This window comes from Trematomus bernacchii, unplaced genomic scaffold (assembly GCF_902827165.1).
Source record: "Trematomus bernacchii unplaced genomic scaffold, fTreBer1.1, whole genome shotgun sequence".
Taxonomy (NCBI): domain Eukaryota; kingdom Metazoa; phylum Chordata; class Actinopteri; order Perciformes; family Nototheniidae; genus Trematomus; species Trematomus bernacchii.
In genome coordinates this window covers 14027629-14045184 of record NW_022987698.1, presented here as the reverse complement: position 1 = coordinate 14045184, position 17556 = coordinate 14027629, and the positions used below count along the sequence as shown (strand labels likewise).

The 17556-nt window shown below is 42.3% G+C and overlaps 1 protein-coding gene across 5 annotated transcripts in view; it reads right to left on the bottom strand.

Annotated features, from left to right (window-relative positions):
* Window positions 1–6243, bottom strand: part of LOC117489423 (plasma membrane calcium-transporting ATPase 1-like) — a 116634-nt gene extending 110391 nt beyond the window's left edge. For 4 of the 5 annotated variants that reach the window (XM_034138670.1, XM_034138668.1, XM_034138667.1 and 1 more), the window contains exon 1: window positions 5741–6243. The gene's annotated coding sequence lies outside the window, so the exon portion shown is untranslated. The remainder of the gene's footprint in view (window positions 1–5740) is intronic. The other variant, XM_034138666.1, reaches the window with a different exon arrangement.
* Between the last annotated feature and the right edge of the window lie 11313 nt (window positions 6244–17556).

The following is a 17556-nucleotide window of genomic DNA, read 5'->3' as shown; positions in this document are numbered from 1 at the left end:
CAACTAAAGGTTCCTTCATTCTTTCATTTACAGAAATAAAACAGAGGAAAATCTCAAAACACACTTCAACATTACACTGTATGAACTGGGAAAAAACACTTCCAAAAGACAACCGTTGGCTATGAGACTAAAAAGCATCTCATAATTGAAAACACAAAATATTGGTTGCTGGTGAATTATGGATGTGTTTACAACCACAAAACCTACAACCGTGGAGCAACACAGACACACCCTCCTCGTCTTACACAAAAACTACTTATTTCTTGTTATTTAGGCCCAGGAACCAACATGCTTGTTTTGTTAACCTTGGCATACATTACATTACATGTTACTTGTTAGACGCTTTTATCCAAAGCGACTTACATACTCAATACTGTGGGCAATCCCAACAGGAGCAATTTGGGGTGAAGTGTCTTGCCCAGGGACACAACGACATGTTGACTGCAGTGGGGTTTGAATCTGATCCCCATACCAAGGCTCTATCTACTGCGCCACACGCATACGTTGCTACCGGCATACAGCTAAGGGTTTCGAAGCAAAATTCTTGTTTGTAAACATTTGTTTCGCAGTATGTGCCTCAAGCTACATGTAAATGCATTCTGCATGCACCCTGTGACTCCCGCGAGGTACAGAATTCCATTGACTAATAATAAATCAAAATGAATTTTACAATCTATTATTTTCCTCCTGCAGGACGTTAGGAGGACGGACACACTGGGCCTTTCTTATTTCTCTAATTTCCCCTCCTCGACTCCTGGAATCCTCGGTCCTCCGGTAGTGACCCGGAAATGGTTTTTGGCGGGCCATGTTGAAGGACATCTCATTTCTCTAAATGCACATCGAGGACCGAGGATCGAGCGCCGAGGAGGCTCTCTGGAGGAGCTATAATCGAGGATACACTGATGGATCCTCCGCGGATGCATTTCCGGCAACAGTGATGTTTAAAAGAGTCGTGACGCACGGCCGGACTTATCTCAGCCAATGACAGCTCTGCATGCATCCCCTGGATATTATTTTATTAACTGCTTTCATCGCGACGCGATGTTTACAGTGAGAACAGCTGTGAGGTCCGTGCAGAAAGCAGAGCAGTGTGTAAAATATATATCACTCAGTATAACAGGCCTACATTCCTCTCTTTATTTGCTTTAGTTTAGTAGATATCTACAAACAAAGAGTCGATATTTGTCTAAAACCATTTAGTGCTTCACATAATAAAATACACAATGGCTGTAGCCTGATATTATATGCTTTAGGAGCTGTAGGTGTGTGTTGTACAGTGTGTGTATGTGTGTGCGTAGATGCGGCGGACAGACAGGTCTCAGTTGGTTTGGTGTCCGATGCTTACTTTTAATACTTGTAAATAAAACTTTTGGCCCGTAATTTAATTTCCTTATTGTAGCGACCAGAGAGGGGGGGGGGGGGGGGAATATATCCAGTCTCTGATAGTGTTACGTTATTATGCTGTGAGTGCTCTCGTACTTGTTTGATTCTGAAATTGTATATATTTATATAATATATATATATATATATACCTATATATATATATATGTGTGTGTATGTCCGCATCTGTAGCCTGTTATTGTCTCATTATACCGCACTGTGAATGAATTAAAAGTAAATATATAAGTCATCATGAACACAGTTCTGTCCATCAGACAGAGTGCTGCTGTGCCTCCTGTCATCATTAATGGACGTCTCTTTAAAATGACCGCTCAGAGGAGAGGATTTCTCATTTCTCTAACCGCCTGCTGCTTCCCCTCCTCTCTCCCCGGTTCCCCTCCTCGGCTCGCATCTCCTGTGGGCGGGACTAAGACACGAGGAAGGAGTCGAGGAGGGGAAATTAGTGAAATGAGAAAGGCCCACTGAGTCAGCACCCGTCACTTCCTGTGGTCATCATCAGGAGCTCAGCAGCTGCAGCTCCAGAAACAAACAGAGCGCTCCTCCGTATACAGGTAAACCTCAGCATGGAGGTTGGACAGATAATATCCATCATGCATTATTTTCAGGCATTATTTATTAGGATAATGAAATGTTGGACCACTAGTGGCTCCATCCATCAATAATCTATAAGCATCCATCATCCTGTGCAGGGAGTCTGAGGCTGCATTCAATCACACACCGGGGCAGGTCACTAGTCATTATGGGGCTGATATTTGTACAGTGAAGTCTCACATAAAAGACAATGTTAAAGTAATTGAAGTCTCAAATAAAAGCAAAAACAAATAAACTCTGTGCTGAAGTAATTTTATTTTTCCATTCACTAACTATTCCCGGTCTCTTCATGGTGTAATTTCTCAATTAAAGTGAAGCTACTACCAATTACATCAAGCATTTCCTGCTGATTTTCCACATTAAGAGCCAACCAATTAAAGCTGAAAGAATATAGTGGAAACCAATCCCATTCTTAGGTGCACAAAGCTGGACTTTGGCTTCTTCAAACATAGTGGTTAGCAAACATAAATGGTTGTCGCTCATGTTCACGTGCGTTTCGTTTGGAATATTGAGGGTAACACGTGTCCCATAGAAAGTCAGACCAATTCCTACGATCATGTGCGGCCGATGGCAGGCATTTACACACAGTCTACATTCTGTTGGTCCTACTACGTTTAGCAAACCAATATGTTCCGAGAGCGTAAAACAATCAGAAAATAAACAAGTACATCAGTGAAAAAGTGAAAGATCTTGAATATGGCTTTCTTATCGGACAATGACAATACGGGCAACAATACTAAAAGCCTTGAGTAGATATTCAGTTTGCTGCCCTGCTAGAAGATTAGAACAACATGTAACTGCAACCCACACTCTGACAGGAACAAAAGAGAAAACTTTGCAACAGGATATTTGATCAACCATTAGCTCGCTTGAGACATAAATCTGCACTTTGCATTGTTGAGATTTGGGAGACGTTCACCTCCTTATGTGTATTTACAAAGACTAATGATTACAACCAATAATTACTTTCAGTACTAATTAGACCTGTTGATATTTTCTGAGTCTGACCAATATACCAAAACCAAAATAAGTTAATAGTGATATAAATCAGAGAAAAGCTAAAATGTTCAAAAGATGACAAATTGGAAATTGTGTTTTTTTGAAAAATTACTATTTGTCAGTTAATCAATTAATCAACTAATCATTTCTCCTCTAGTTATAGCAGATGTAGAAACCCTTGCCTGAAGCATAGACCACCTCTGCTAACGTCATGAAATAACAATTACTCTTTTATTCAAAATTACAACATTAACCCTAAGGGAAAAAGAGCAGAGGTGCCATTTCTCACAACAAAGTCATTATATGGAGTGTAGCTAATTGTTAAGGCCGTCATCTGTTAACATCACAAGACAATATGCGTCAGGATCTGTGTGGTGGATCACCTCAGCTGAAGCATTTCATGGGGAAAACCCTGAATACTAGTCATCAGAATGTACATTTTAATATAACCTCCTGTGAAATTCCCTCAGAATCTTGTACGTTGTTAATCACTTGTATCTATCATTACATAATAAATGTGTGGGGTCTGACATCTAGCAAATAAAGTGAGAGTTTCTGATCCAATGCACCTGTCAAAAAGACTTTGTATAGACTCTGTCACATTTATATTGTTTTGTAAATGAGTCAGGGAAGTTAAATCCCTGGCTTCTCCAGTCTGCATGTCGAAGTGTCCTTGGGCAAGATACTGAAACCTGAATTGCTCCCGAAGGCACTGCCATTGGTGTGTGTGAGTGTGCACAAGCATTAGATCAGATGATGAGCAGTTTGGCACCTTGTATAGCAGCCCTGTCATCAGTGTATTAATGTGTGTTTAAGTGGAAAATGTTGGCATGTAGAGTAAAACTGCTTTAAGTGGTTTGAAGACTAGAAAGGCGCTGTCAAAGTACATTTATCGTACTGATCCAATGCATTACTAATGATTTGCTTTCAAAAAACATAGCACATGTCAGACCTCTGGACTCAGTGGGTGAAATATGATGCATTCATCAGTGAAAATGGGGAAATGTTATCAACTAGTCCTTTTGGGATGCAGTAAACCTCATCTTGCCACTACTCTCGTGAAAAATCCCCCTAAAATGTAACCTATATCCATAGAAAGATGCCAAAGTTTCCCTTGCAATTCATTTTATGTTGCAAAGAGCTCCTTTGTTTGGTGAATTAGCAGCAGAGGAAAACAGAAGGAGCTATGCCCTCGTTTGGAGGTCACAAGCTGAGGAGTCACCATGAGCCAAGATGCGGGATCCCCCCTCCTTCCTAACGCAATAAGGCAGGACACACCCAGATAGAGAGGGGAGGAGGAGGAGGAGGAGGAGAAGGATGAGATGGATGAAATGAGGAGTGAAAAGGAGCAGAGCTGCTACTGGTGCTCATCCGCCCATCTTTGCAGAATGACGTAAGGACGGATCTTAGCGAGCTCAACGCCCGTTAATTAAAATAAAACGAGCTCGGTAACGATTATTTGTCTCCACCGTCGTTCACAGCCTCCCCGTCATTATGACAGCCTGGAAAGCAGAAGTGCTATTTACAATGTAAATGTGGGAAAACCACTCCAACAAGCTGAACAAGCTCACCCTGAAGGCGCCGCATTCATGACGACAGTGCGAGGATAGTCCTACCATAAACACATACCTTTAATATCAAAACAGGACCGCAGCAACCAGTGTTCGCTGAAAAAAGCCGCCTTTTTCAATGAAGTTACGAGAGACAATGTAATGTACTAATGGCAAAGGGTTATGTTGGTTACCATGGGGAAATATCGGTCGGAAAACAAAACACTGTAGGCATGGACTATGAGCAAACTGTTTCCAGACACTCGCAGGCGGTCTGATTCCTGCCTCGCAACCACTGCAACAGTCGATACGTGCCGCTCTGTCGCCGGGGAGACCCCGCCACAACAGCGCCATTCAGAAACTCACCATTTAAATAAACCTCCTCGTTAAATGGTGGACGTGAAGATTTTATAGATCTTAAACCCCCCGTAAGAATCAGTAGAAACAGCCGTTCAATTCGGCATACCTCCAGTGCACTTATAAACATGATATGTTACTGAAATTATAACTTTACTAACTGATACTCACGGTCTCCTAGCTGGAAAACAAACAGAGGTGGGCGACAGGGACTAGCAAGGAGCACTGCGTAACATGTCTAAAAGTTGATATTTTGTCGAAATTAAGTGATATTCGATCTATTACAGATTAATTATTGTCTTAAAGATCATATAACAGGTGTTTTGATAAGTCTTCAAGCGATGCAAGTTGGCGTTTACAAGTCCACATTTTTTTGAATGGAGACTTGACAGCATTGACCAGTGCAGACTACAGAGGCACGTCTCGGGGCTGTAACCTAGCTAACTGTCGGGACGTTTGACGAGGAGAAACGGGTTAGAAAACGTGCCCCGGCGGGTTTGTGAGACATTGTTTGGGGAAATATCGAAGGAAATACGATACAATAGCAGGTATATTATCCCTGGAGCCTGATAGTTGTGCTTTCACACCTGTGGAAAACCCCAAATGTGCCTCTTGTTGCTAATAAGTGGGTGTCAAGGTAAAGAAACAGCGGTTGAGCACATCACCCGGATGCTAAGCAGTGCGGACAACTGGGGACACGACAGTAGAAAACACGTTAGAAAATCACTTTAATGGATACTGGGAGACAAACCACGGCGTGTTTCTTGCCACCAGCCACAAGTGAATTGAATGAAACAGGACTTTAGCCAATAAAGTTTTTTAAAATAGAGAATTTACGTTACCTCCACTCGGGGAATCCTGTCCTAATCACGTCCTGGCTGTGGTAGTGTGTGAGGCAGAGCAGCGTCTTCAGTTCAGAGGTTTGTCCATTTCCCAGCAGGGCTCCAACTTGACAACTGCAGTGGTGCAAATTGATTGACAGACCCGGGTAAGGGGGGGGTGTAGAAAAAAATCTTCAACGTCCCTTTTGTTCCGACGTTTAAACCAGTTTTCTTTGCAGTAATTGCGTTAGAGGACGCATCAAGCTCTGGTCCTGCAGCGACAGCCCCCCCCCCCCGAGGAAGGGAAAACAATCCAGATGCAGTCAGGAATCAATCCGCTGAAAGGAAGAAATTAACTCTTTCTCATGTGGAATAAAAGCAGAGGAGGGGGCAAATGCTGTGGTAACAAAGAGCAGTGGGTGGGACTGGAGGGGTCCGTCTACAAACAAGGGACCGGAGAAAATACCCAAAGTCCGGGTGAGCGTCTTTTCCTGGTGGCGGGGGAACTGAGAGAGAGGGAAGTGAGCTGGTGCTGGAGACCGCAAAAGAGGGAGGGGCCAGCCCGGGATTACCCTGGTTTTTTTAAGGTGGATCTATGAATTAATTAGGTAATCAGGCACAAACAGAGCTATTTGCTATTGAGAACTTCGGGGTGAGGAACATCCAGTAAAGCTGTCTACTTAAAGAGGAAGAAGAACATAATGTATATTAATACATCTGGTTCTCCTATGAATCAATGTATGGAGGCTCATTTCCACCAACTGCAGAGAATCAAATTATGAGACAGTCTCTCTTTTATTATTAAATACTATGCTCTCATTGTATTTTTCTAGGATACAGGAGAATGTATTGCCACTGTTAGTAAGAAAATATTTTTGAGAATCAAGTAAAAATATATATATAATAGATTAAATATTAAAGGTGGGGTAGGCCTATGTAATTTATTTCAGAAACACTTTTTGTTATATTGCATGGAATGCTCTTAACATCCCGATAGCAATGAATATATTAAATGCTTTGACAATAAATACATAAAACATTTCATCTGTGGAAGCCGTAGCGCTGTAAAAAGCACGACCAATCATTTTAGCCGGCCCGGATTCAAGTAAGTAAAATGCCTCAAATATTTTTTTTGTGTGATTATTACAATGTCTAGATTAGAACATGTACATATTCAGTTTTTGTGGAATACATTCATCAAATATGATTTTGAGCAGCTTATGTCTTTGTTGCAATATTACATACCTGGGTCAGTGTGGTAGTCAAAATAGCATGTGCACCTGTCATGGACATTGCCCTTGACATGTTCACATGTGGAAATAAAACACAAATAGAAATATAATGTATTTGATAATTCACTATAACTAAGTTCTAAATGTGTCCTCTGTTAAGATGTTGAATTAAGACCAGAATTGAATAAATGAATACATTATTTATTTCTGATAGCAGTATGTGAAATGATATCTCTAGCAATATTCTCTACTTGTATCTTATCAGTTAATTAGTTACTGTCATGGTTTTGGATTTATGTTTTCATTTTCCACCTTTTATTTTGAAATGTTTTCCTCCTTGTGTCTTGTCTGATCCTACTTCCTGTGTTTGCCTTCCTGTCGTTAGTTTCCCTGGTGTGTCTGATTGTCTGTATAGGTGCTTTCACACCGGAGTACTTTTCCCAGGAATAGTTCCGATAGTTCCTGGGATTTTGCGTTCACACCAAAAAGATCTGGAACTAGAACTTTTTTTCGCAAACCTTTTCACCCCTTTTCACCCCTTTTCAGTCCCTGAAAGGTGGTACTTTCCTGGGGAGGAAAAGGTTCCAATTTCTGATTGGCTGGACGAATTGCAATCCACGCCCCGTAAAACTCAGAAAAGATTTTGTGAAGCCGCCATTTGATTTGCTCGCATTAGCATTATTAGTATTAGCATTAACCCAGCGCACCAACGGAGAGAGAGAGAGACTAACTTATGGCAACACAAAATAAAACGTGGGAGCGGTGGAGTGATGAGGAGGTGTCGGTGCTTCTGGCGATTTACCCATGCCACCCGACTTCGGGTGGCAGTATACGCCGTGAAGTTGTTGCGGCCTGCCAGTAAACCCAAAGCAGAAGAAGAAGAAGTGACGTCAGCGGCTTCATTTGCGTAATCCTTCCTCAGGGACTTATTCCGGTGTGAACGCGATCTACTAGATAGTTCCGGAACTAAAGAGTTCCGGGGAATTATTTTCCGGGAACTATTCCTGGGAAAAGTACTTGGTGTGAAAGCGCCTATTGTGTGACTTGAACTGGTTTACCTGCATGTGTGGGTGTAGGTATTCCTTTTATTATGATACTAGGCAGTATTGTGTGACTTGCTGCATTGGTTTACCTGCATGTGTGGGTGTAGGTATTCCTTTTATTATGATAATAGGCTAAGCCAGGTAGTATTGTGTGACTTAAGTGTACAATGTAAATATGATCAGATGCTTGTTGCATCGGGACACCTGGAAGGGGGTGGTGCATGCATTCCTTTTAGTATGATAATAGGCTAAGCCAGACAGAATAAACACTTGTTCCACCACCCTATCTATTCCTTCAGGTAATCTATTACAATATAATAAGCATATGTATTAATTAATTTTCCATTTTAGAATGCCACCAGCAAAGAGAGGTCCTCGATTCAGTGTGCAGGATGTGATTGCCGCCATCCAAAAAGGAGAAAGTGAGTTTGAAATGGAAAAAAAAAACGTACCAAAACTTAAAAAACTCGAAATTAAGACCAAAGCAAAATAGAAGGAGGAATTGGAAATGGATGTATCAGAAGACGAACAGAGAGAAATTAATATCGACAAATTCACTTTTTGGGCGTTGTTTGCTCTTTTTTTGCATACTTTGTTGTATGTTTTGAACTTTTGAATTTATAAGATAAGAAAATAAATTAGAATAAATAATATGATAATTGAAGATAAATAAATAAATAGAATACATGCTTGTGTGATTGGAACCTTATAGCGACATACAAGTCAAAATATTTAAAGGATCATACTGTCGTTTGTGTGCAATTATTAATGTGACAAACAAAAGCAGGAAAGCCATTTTGTAATAAATATTGTGAATAAAGAGAAAATATGTTCTTATAAGTAGAATGTAGGGCAACACTCAGATCACTAGCTTTGTCTCTTTTGTAGTGCAGGAAACAAAAGTTCTCTTAAGATCAAATATCAAAGGAAAAAGGTAATTCCCACAGTTTTATCAAGTCTGCATTGATTCATTAAAAAATATGTTTTGGTCACAAGGACCTTTATATAGACAAAGTCTAGATACGGTTCTTTCAAAATAGTTACTGCCAGTTCAAATTTAAACACACAAATTCAACATTCGAATGAAAAATGTAAAATTGAATCTCAGCTGATTAATATAACAAGAAGCACTGGCCTTAAGTGGCGCTGTATTGAACCATTCTCTGATCCTGATCATGTATCTCTATATCAATGTAATATTTAAAAAAGAAAAGATACTTGTCCTTAAAGGTGATTTTGAGGTTTATTTAATTTAACATTTTTAGCTGGGAAGTTTTAACTGCTGTTTTAATGAAAATCTACAAACTGCTTGATAAAGACTGTTTGTGCTCATTGGTGGTGATTTTTTTTGTTTGTCCAAACGCAGTACATGAACAAAGAATCTGAAAAGAAATGTCTCTCTGACTGCCAACTGGCCACTCAATCAGCTCTGCCTCCTACGCTATGCTAATGACAGAGAGGCAGAGAGGTGGTTAAGGCTGCCATTTAACTGCACAGTACACTGCCTCACTTTCAGTACAGAGACTGCAGAAGAAGGAGAGCTACTGATTCCCAAAGTAACCATCACTCATCACAGCTGCTCTTCTTTACTGTGTGTCAGTACTTTGCATCTCAAACTGCACATACTGTCATCTTTGTTAAATAATGTTTCTACACATGGTACGCAAAATATTCTCATACCGATCAACCATTCTCCTAGAGGTTTATACTGTATAAGACTACTCTAACAATTTGAGCCTTTTTCTGAAAGGAGTTATCAAAATAATTCAAATAGTGGAATACAATTTCCAGCAGAATTGTGTTAAACACCATACATACAAAACAAATATTAACACAGCATTTGTGTTTATTATTGTCATTTATTTATAATTTTTTTATAAAAGCATTGTTTTTTAAAGGGATTGTTTCAAAAATAGGGAGGACACAATGTCAGTGTTGCTGGTAAATGAAGTCAATTGAAGCAATAATACTTTAGTGCACCTGAGTTCTCCTGCTTCAAAATATGTATTTCATCCTCATTTGAAGTTACGGTGACGTAGCTGGGTGCAAGGAAAACTATTTCAGAGTGGATTTCTAGTCTATATCTCGGTCCATCAAATACATAAGTTTGGTCTCCACCTACACCTACTGAGAGGAACGTGTGGCTCTTTTGCTGCCAAATGCTTCCCTAGTTTCTAACTTACGTGTCGCTTAAAAACAGACCTTCCTGGTCCTCTTCACTTATGTTCCCAACAGCTTGAATGGCATCCCAAAAGTAAAAAAATAATGAAAATATTATGGATGAAAATATATTAACAGTGCTATGGATGAGTTGGATAATCAGCTATATTTATTTAATAGCAATAAGAAAATGCAGCGGAGAGAAGCCAAGGCTGCAGCTGTATTAGCCACGCAAAAGCACATGACTGAGGGCCCCTCTGGGCATCAGAAGCTTGCATGCAATGCATCCTGGTATACTCTGCTCTGGCAGGGATTCACAAGTAGGATAACTTGGCTTTTTCTATCAATAAATGCTCACACTGATAACATTTTACAACATTTTCATTCACCATCAATGGCGACTTATTATTTAACCAGCAAGAGCAAATATTTGTGAAAGCATTAAAGTATAGAAACTCTCTAAATGTCTGTAAATGCATTAGACATGATGCCTAAACGTGAAGCAGTAACTGTCTTTGGCCACTTGTGGCAGCAAAAACAAGCATCACTGTATTGTGTTCTTATAGACAGGGGTGCACACAACTTTCTCAGTGAGGTACTCAGATGTGTACCCGGAGTCAGTGTTTGGTACTCCAACTTCTTCTCAACGGGGGGGGGGGGTGGTAGTGGAGTACAGCGCTTCGCGATTGTCAACGGGGGGGGGGGGGGTAGTAGTGGAGTACAGAGCTTCGTGACCGCGGAGCGTGTGAACGTTGTGATGCGCTTTAGCGCAGGGCTGCTGTACAGACCGACGTTAACAGCAGCCCTGTCTGTGCACACGGAGACCGACTCTGTCGTCCGATGATCTAACCGCCTTCTGGAAAAGCTTCACAAGCTTTGTGACACAAGTGACGGTACGCATTTCAGATTGTTGCCGCGCATGCGTACCTGCGTACCAGTTATGTGCACCCCTGCTTATAGAGTGGTGCAGGAAGGAGTCCTTAAACCTGATATTACTTTTTACAAGGGTTTATGGTTAACACTAGCTGAAGAGATTTTAACAATTTCTTCTACAGCATAAAATATATCAGTAAATACCCCACTTGTGAATGTCTGAAGCTTCTATGTGTCATAAAAACACCTGTTGCTAAGAAGTGACTAAACAAGACTACTAAATCGAAAGTTATCCACCTTTAGTGGTAATGCGTAGCCATCAGACCATGAGGTAGTATGTTTAAAGCTAAAAGATAGCTTTTTACTTCTGACGATTGCAAGTGGAGTTCATATAAAGAGACTATCCTACCGAACAAAATTGGTAAGTATCCTAAATGTATGTGTGCCACAGGGCTTATTTTGGACAATTTTGGAAATCCAATGGAAAAAGCCGTTGCAGATGAGCTACAGTATCGTTTATAGGGAGGTGGTGTTGTTTCCCCCATATTCTGACAGCTTGACCCTGGTGGACAAATACAAAAAAGCAGTGGACTTTATGAAGTTTAAAGCTGGAATAGGTTCCTAAGGCTGACTTCATCTCTGGCTACGCTTCCCTGCAGTCTCTGGATTTCCTTGCTCTCACTGAGACCTGGATTACACCATCCAACACATCCACCCCAGCAGCTCTCTCCACAGCATATTCCTTCTCCCAGGGGCGGACTGGGACTAAAATTCAGCCCTGGAATCTGACCCAGACCAGCCACATTCGGGGGGTGGGAGCGGTGGCATCAGAATTTTTTTTACAATAGCCTACTATTTATGCAGTTCAAGTCAGGGGCGGCGGGTACTGTAGGCTAGGGAAGGCTAAGCCTTAAATAATTGTGTCACTGCATCCTGGTAAAATAAAAATATAATGTATAATGTTTGTGTCTTTGACATTAGCGCTGCTATGCAGCCACCTGTGCCCCGTACTACGAAGCCAGTTCAACAGACCCTGGATATGTTTGAGTTATCTTAACTAACCCTAACAAACGAGATCTCGCTAAGTGGTCCTACGACGCTGGTTATCAACTCGGTAAATCAAGCCAGGGTTTCTCTCTCCAGCTGAGAGCACGTGAAAGGGGCGGGGTTAGCTACATTTGACCGTCACAAACAGGGACAAGTGTACTGACAGCACAGCATCATACTTCATTAATGAAAAGTAAACTAATATTAGACAAATATGAACTTTAAACATCCATGACTTAAACATATAATCCAGGATACAAGCCACATAGTTGCACCTGCAAGGTGAATATATAACAACTGGTTAAAAAATAAATAAACTAGGCTACCGAGTGTTTGAATGCGTACAACAGTTTTATGATATCACTGCCCCATAAGACACGAGTGGATCTGACTTTAATTACATTTGAGTCAACCTAATGTGTTGCTTAAAATAATACTTCTGCATACAGTATATGTGACAATGTAAGTGTTGCACGGCCAGATACGGCTCAAGAAGCTGACTCAGATAAGGAAATATTGTGATATTATATGATCGATGATCTGATTGATGATGTGATATGAATGATAAGTGCGACATGTCGGCGTCTTCTCTGCATAGGCTACGGCAGTTTAAACTGTATTTCCTTTATTCTGTAATATGACTTGATAGATTTAAACTTCGCACACTGAGCTCTAATTGGTCAGCAGGCGGTGCTTTCACTGAGTTGATCTCTTTTCTATATACGCCGGAGGCGGGCAGCGTCAGGTAAAAAAAAGTTATTTAGCCTTCCCAAACCTGAGCCTCAAGCGCCGCCTGGTTTAAGGGATAATTCTCACCTAAAGAGGGCGGACACTCCTCAGATGTCTTAAACACATGGGACATCGTAAAACAGTAAACACACAAACATACAGTACTATTTGTTATTAGTTATTAGAAATCAGCTGTTTATTAGGCTGCATTTATGCAGTTCAAGGGATAATTCTCACCCACCTCTTGCTCTTGCCCTGCTCTTGTATCTGGTTCTTCCACCAGCTCAACTCTGTCCCTCATCATGAACGCAGGAGGCTGGCTGTATATCTGAACTCGCGCCCTCATCATTCTCTTCATCATCTTGCACTTGTTCTAAGCTGCTGATGATAGTGCTTGTGGCAGCGCTGCTGCCAAAAAGGTCTGTCAATTTGCGACATTTATATGCTTCACCTGCGAGTGACTTCACCATTTTTCCTCTTGCCTTCTCGCCCTCACCGTTTTCTTTGATTTGTATCTATGTTTTTCATTCTCCCTGTCTAATCCCTTCTCTTCGTGTGGCCGGTCTTTTTTCTTCTTCGTGTGTGATTATTTGACAAATAAGAACCACACAACTGCATTAGCGGCCGCTGTCGCCCTCTGTCGGCCGTCAGCGCAACTTAAAAGATGACGTTAAATAAAACAATTTTAAAGGGCCGGCCGGCCGTCAACGGCCCTTGACGACCGGCCGTTCTGTGGTTCTCCAGATTCTACAGATGGCCAGTCCGCCCCTGCCTTCTCCCATACACCCAGACCCACTGGCAGAGGAGGTGGCACTGGTCTCCTGCTCTCTCCCACATGGAGCTTTTCCCTCTTCAAGCTACCTAACTTCACTCCTTCCACCTTTGAATTCCATGCCGTCACAGTAACCCATCCTATACAATTAACCATTGTTGTTCTCTACCGTCCACCTGGCGCCTTGGGGTATTTCTTGGAGGAATTAGATAATCTCCTCTCACACATCCCTGAAACTGGCCCTCCCGCTGTACTTGTCGGAAACTTCAACCTCCAGACAGGGAAGATATCTGAACTAACATCTCTTTTAACCGCCTTTGCTTTCTCACTGTCTCCATCCCCACCAACTCATAAAGCTGGCAATGCCCTTGATCTCATATTCTCAAGGAACTGCACTACTTCTAACCTCTCTGTAAACCCACTTCACACATCCGATCACTTTTTCATTTCATTCTCTCTACCCCTTTCCAAACATAACAAACTAATCTGTTCTAATTCTGCACCTGTCCGCCATAACCTTCGTTCCCTCTCCCCCTCTACCTTTGCCTCATCGGTGCTCTCAGCCCTCCCTTCCTCTGACTCGTTCCAACTCCTGCCTCCAAACTCTGCTGCAGAAACTCTCCTCTCTACTCTTTCATCCTCTCTGGACTCTCTCTGTCCTCTCACATCTCGGCAGGCTCGTCAGTCCCCTCCTGCTCCCTGGCTAAATGACGCACTGCATGCTAATAGAACCATCCTTCGGGCAGCTGAGCGGAAATGGTGGAAATCCAAACACCATGACGACCTCCTAACCTATCAGGCTCTCCTCTCCTCTTTCTCTGCTTCGATCTCTCAGGCAAAAACCAATTTCTTTCAAGATAAGATCCATTCTTCCTATTCCAATCCCAAAAAACTATTTTCCATCTTTTCCACCCTCTTAGAACCCCCCAAAGCCCCTTCCCCCTCCTCCATTCTGTCAAGCGACTTTGTTAACTACTTTGAAAAAAAGGTTGATGATATTCACTCTTCTTTTTCTGACTCACCTTTACTCACCACTGGGTCACCAGACCCAGCTTTCACCCACACACTGACCTCATTTTCCCCTCTCTCTCCAAGTGAGGTTCTTACCCTCATTACCTCTGCCCGTCCTACCACTTGTCCTCTGGACCCTATCCCCTCAAACCTCCTTCAGACTATCGCTCCTGATATTCTACCGTTTCTCACCCATTTCATCAACACTTCTCTAACTTCTGGTCACTTTCCAAACAGTCTCAAGGAGGCAAGAGTAAACCCTCTCCTAAAGAAACCCACTCTCAACCCGTCCGATGTTATAAACTACAGGCCTGTCTCTCTCCTCCCGTTCCTTTCTAAAACACTTGAACGCGCTGTCTTTAAACAACTCTCCTGTTATCTCCATCAGAACAACCTTCTTGATCCGCACCAGTCTGGTTTCAAGGCAGGTCACTCAACAGAAACTGCCCTCCTCGCTGTCTCTGAGGAACTGCACACGGCTAAAGCAGCCTCCCTCTCCTCTGTCATCATCCTTTTGGACCCGTCTGCTGCATTCGACACGGTGAACCATCAGATCCTCCTTCGCACTCTCCAAGAATTTGGAGTTTCAGGCTCTGCACTTTCCCTCCTCACCTCATACCTCAAAGACCGTACCTACAGGGTAACTTGGACAGGGTCCGAGTCCGACCCTTGTCAATTAACTACAGGGGTCCCTCAGGGCTCTGTTCTTGGTCCCCTCCTCTTCTCCTTGTACACAAACTCGCTCGGATCGGTCATTAGCCCGCATGGTTTTTCATACCACTGCTACGCTGGCGACACCCAATTAATTCTGTCCTTTCCCCCTCAGAGACCCAGGTCGTCGCACGCATCTCTGCTTGTCTAGCTGACATCTCTCAGTGGATGTCTCACCACCTCAAGCTCAACCTTGACAAGACTGAACTGCTTTTCCTTCCGGGAAAAGATTGTCCCACTCTTGACCTAACAATCAACATCGGCACCTCTATTGTTTCCCCGACTCAGACTGCTAGGAATCTGGGTGTGACCCTAGATAACAAACTGTCCTTCACTGCAAACATCGCTTCTACTACCTGCTGCTGCAGATACACCCTTTACAACATCAGAAGGATACGTCCCCTCCTGACCCAGAAAACGATGCAACTTCTGGTCCAGGCTCTCGTCATCTCACGCCTTGACTACTGCAACTCCCTCCTGGCTGGTCTACCTGCATGTGCCATCCGACCTCTGCAGCTCATCCAGAATGCAGCGGCTCGTCTGGTCTTCAACCTTCCAACATTTTCCCACACCACGCCGCTCCTCCGCTCCCTTCACTGGCTTCCAGTAACTGCTAGAATCCACTTCAAGACAATGGTACTTGCGTACCATGCTGCGAATGGATCCGGCCCTTCCTACATCCAGGACATGGTTAAACTGTACACCCCAGCACGTGCACTCCGCTCTGCATCAGCCAAACGGCTCGCTGCACCAGCACTGCGAGGGGGACCCAAGTTCCCATCAGCAAAAACACGTCGGTTTGCTATCCTGGCTCCAAAATGGTGGAATGAGCTCCCCATTGAAATCAGGACAGCAGAAAGCTTACACATCTTCCGGCGCAGACTGAAAACTCATCGCTTTCGACTCCACTTCGAGTCGAAGAATTACTAACAGAGCACTTATATACTAACAAAGGACTGGCTTATCTAAAGCCAGTTGAGTAGCACTTGACATTTTTTGGCTCTATGAAACCTGATGTACTTATATGATTCTGTTTTCTTCAAGTTTGTATCTTCTTGGTCGAATGCACTTATTGTAAGTCGCTTTGGATAAAAGCGTCAGCTAAATGCAATGTAATGTAATAATGTAATGAATAAATGACCTGTCATCAGGTTGACCGGATTTGATTTGAAGTCGGTTGTGGCCCTCAGACCATATGTTTGACACCCCTAGACTACAACATAATAAGCTACACCTCAACCAACTACTTCAAGAAAATCCCGCTCTTACATTAATGCATGAAAATTATCAATGCATAATTGGGGGCATTTTGGGGGAATTTTCTTCTGCATTGGTACTTTTAATATTAATAAGTATTTGGCTGTTACTCTCACATTTTCAATGAAGGATTTTCACTTACCCTATTTTACTTCAGTAAAGGTTCTGAATTTCTCCTCCACCACTGATTTAAATGTTTATGCAACATTTTGAGGCCTCCATCCGGCTATAAATTAGATCAGCAGATCATGCCGTGTCAGTCTTGCCTGCGTGATTCGCTGCAGTCCTTCACCTCCCCCTGAACAGACTGTTGTCACAACACACCTGTGTATCTATTGTCAATACATCCTGCAGAGGCAGTCCGAGAAACGACAGGCTGGAGAAAAATAAATGCTGACCACAAAGATTAGTCTTAGAGGCAAAGATGGGTAGAGAGACTGAGGGAGGTCCACTTAATTTAAAATAAACGTATAGGAGATAAAATGTAAAGAGGACACCAGAAGGATCAGGGTGTGATTGTTGGTGTGATCCAGCTATGGCAACACAAACAAGTGATGGCCATAAAATCTGATTTGGTTATTTAGTTATCATAGTTGGGAATTATTAAATTGAAACTGAAAGAGTACATGTCATGCACATTTTCAGGTTTATATGTGTATGTTGTGCCCTTACTGTGACATGTCTCCATTCTTTAATGTTCAAAAAGCTCTTTATTTTTCTCATACAATTAGTTGGAAAGCTAACCAAGTGTAACATAGCGAGGTCACCAAGTTACGAAAGTAAACAAAGGAGTCCAATAGAGGCGTTTTAGGCAGGGGGGGGAGTGTGTGGGAGAGAAACTCCCTCTGGTGGGAACTTTGGGATTTTAACCTTTGCAGACAATTTACATGCACACAAACCTATATAACCCTACAGGGAAGAGAAAAACCCAAAAAGCAAAGTAGGATTAAATTATCTCTCAGTGAAAAGCTTTAATTTATTTGTTGAATATTTCTCTGAATT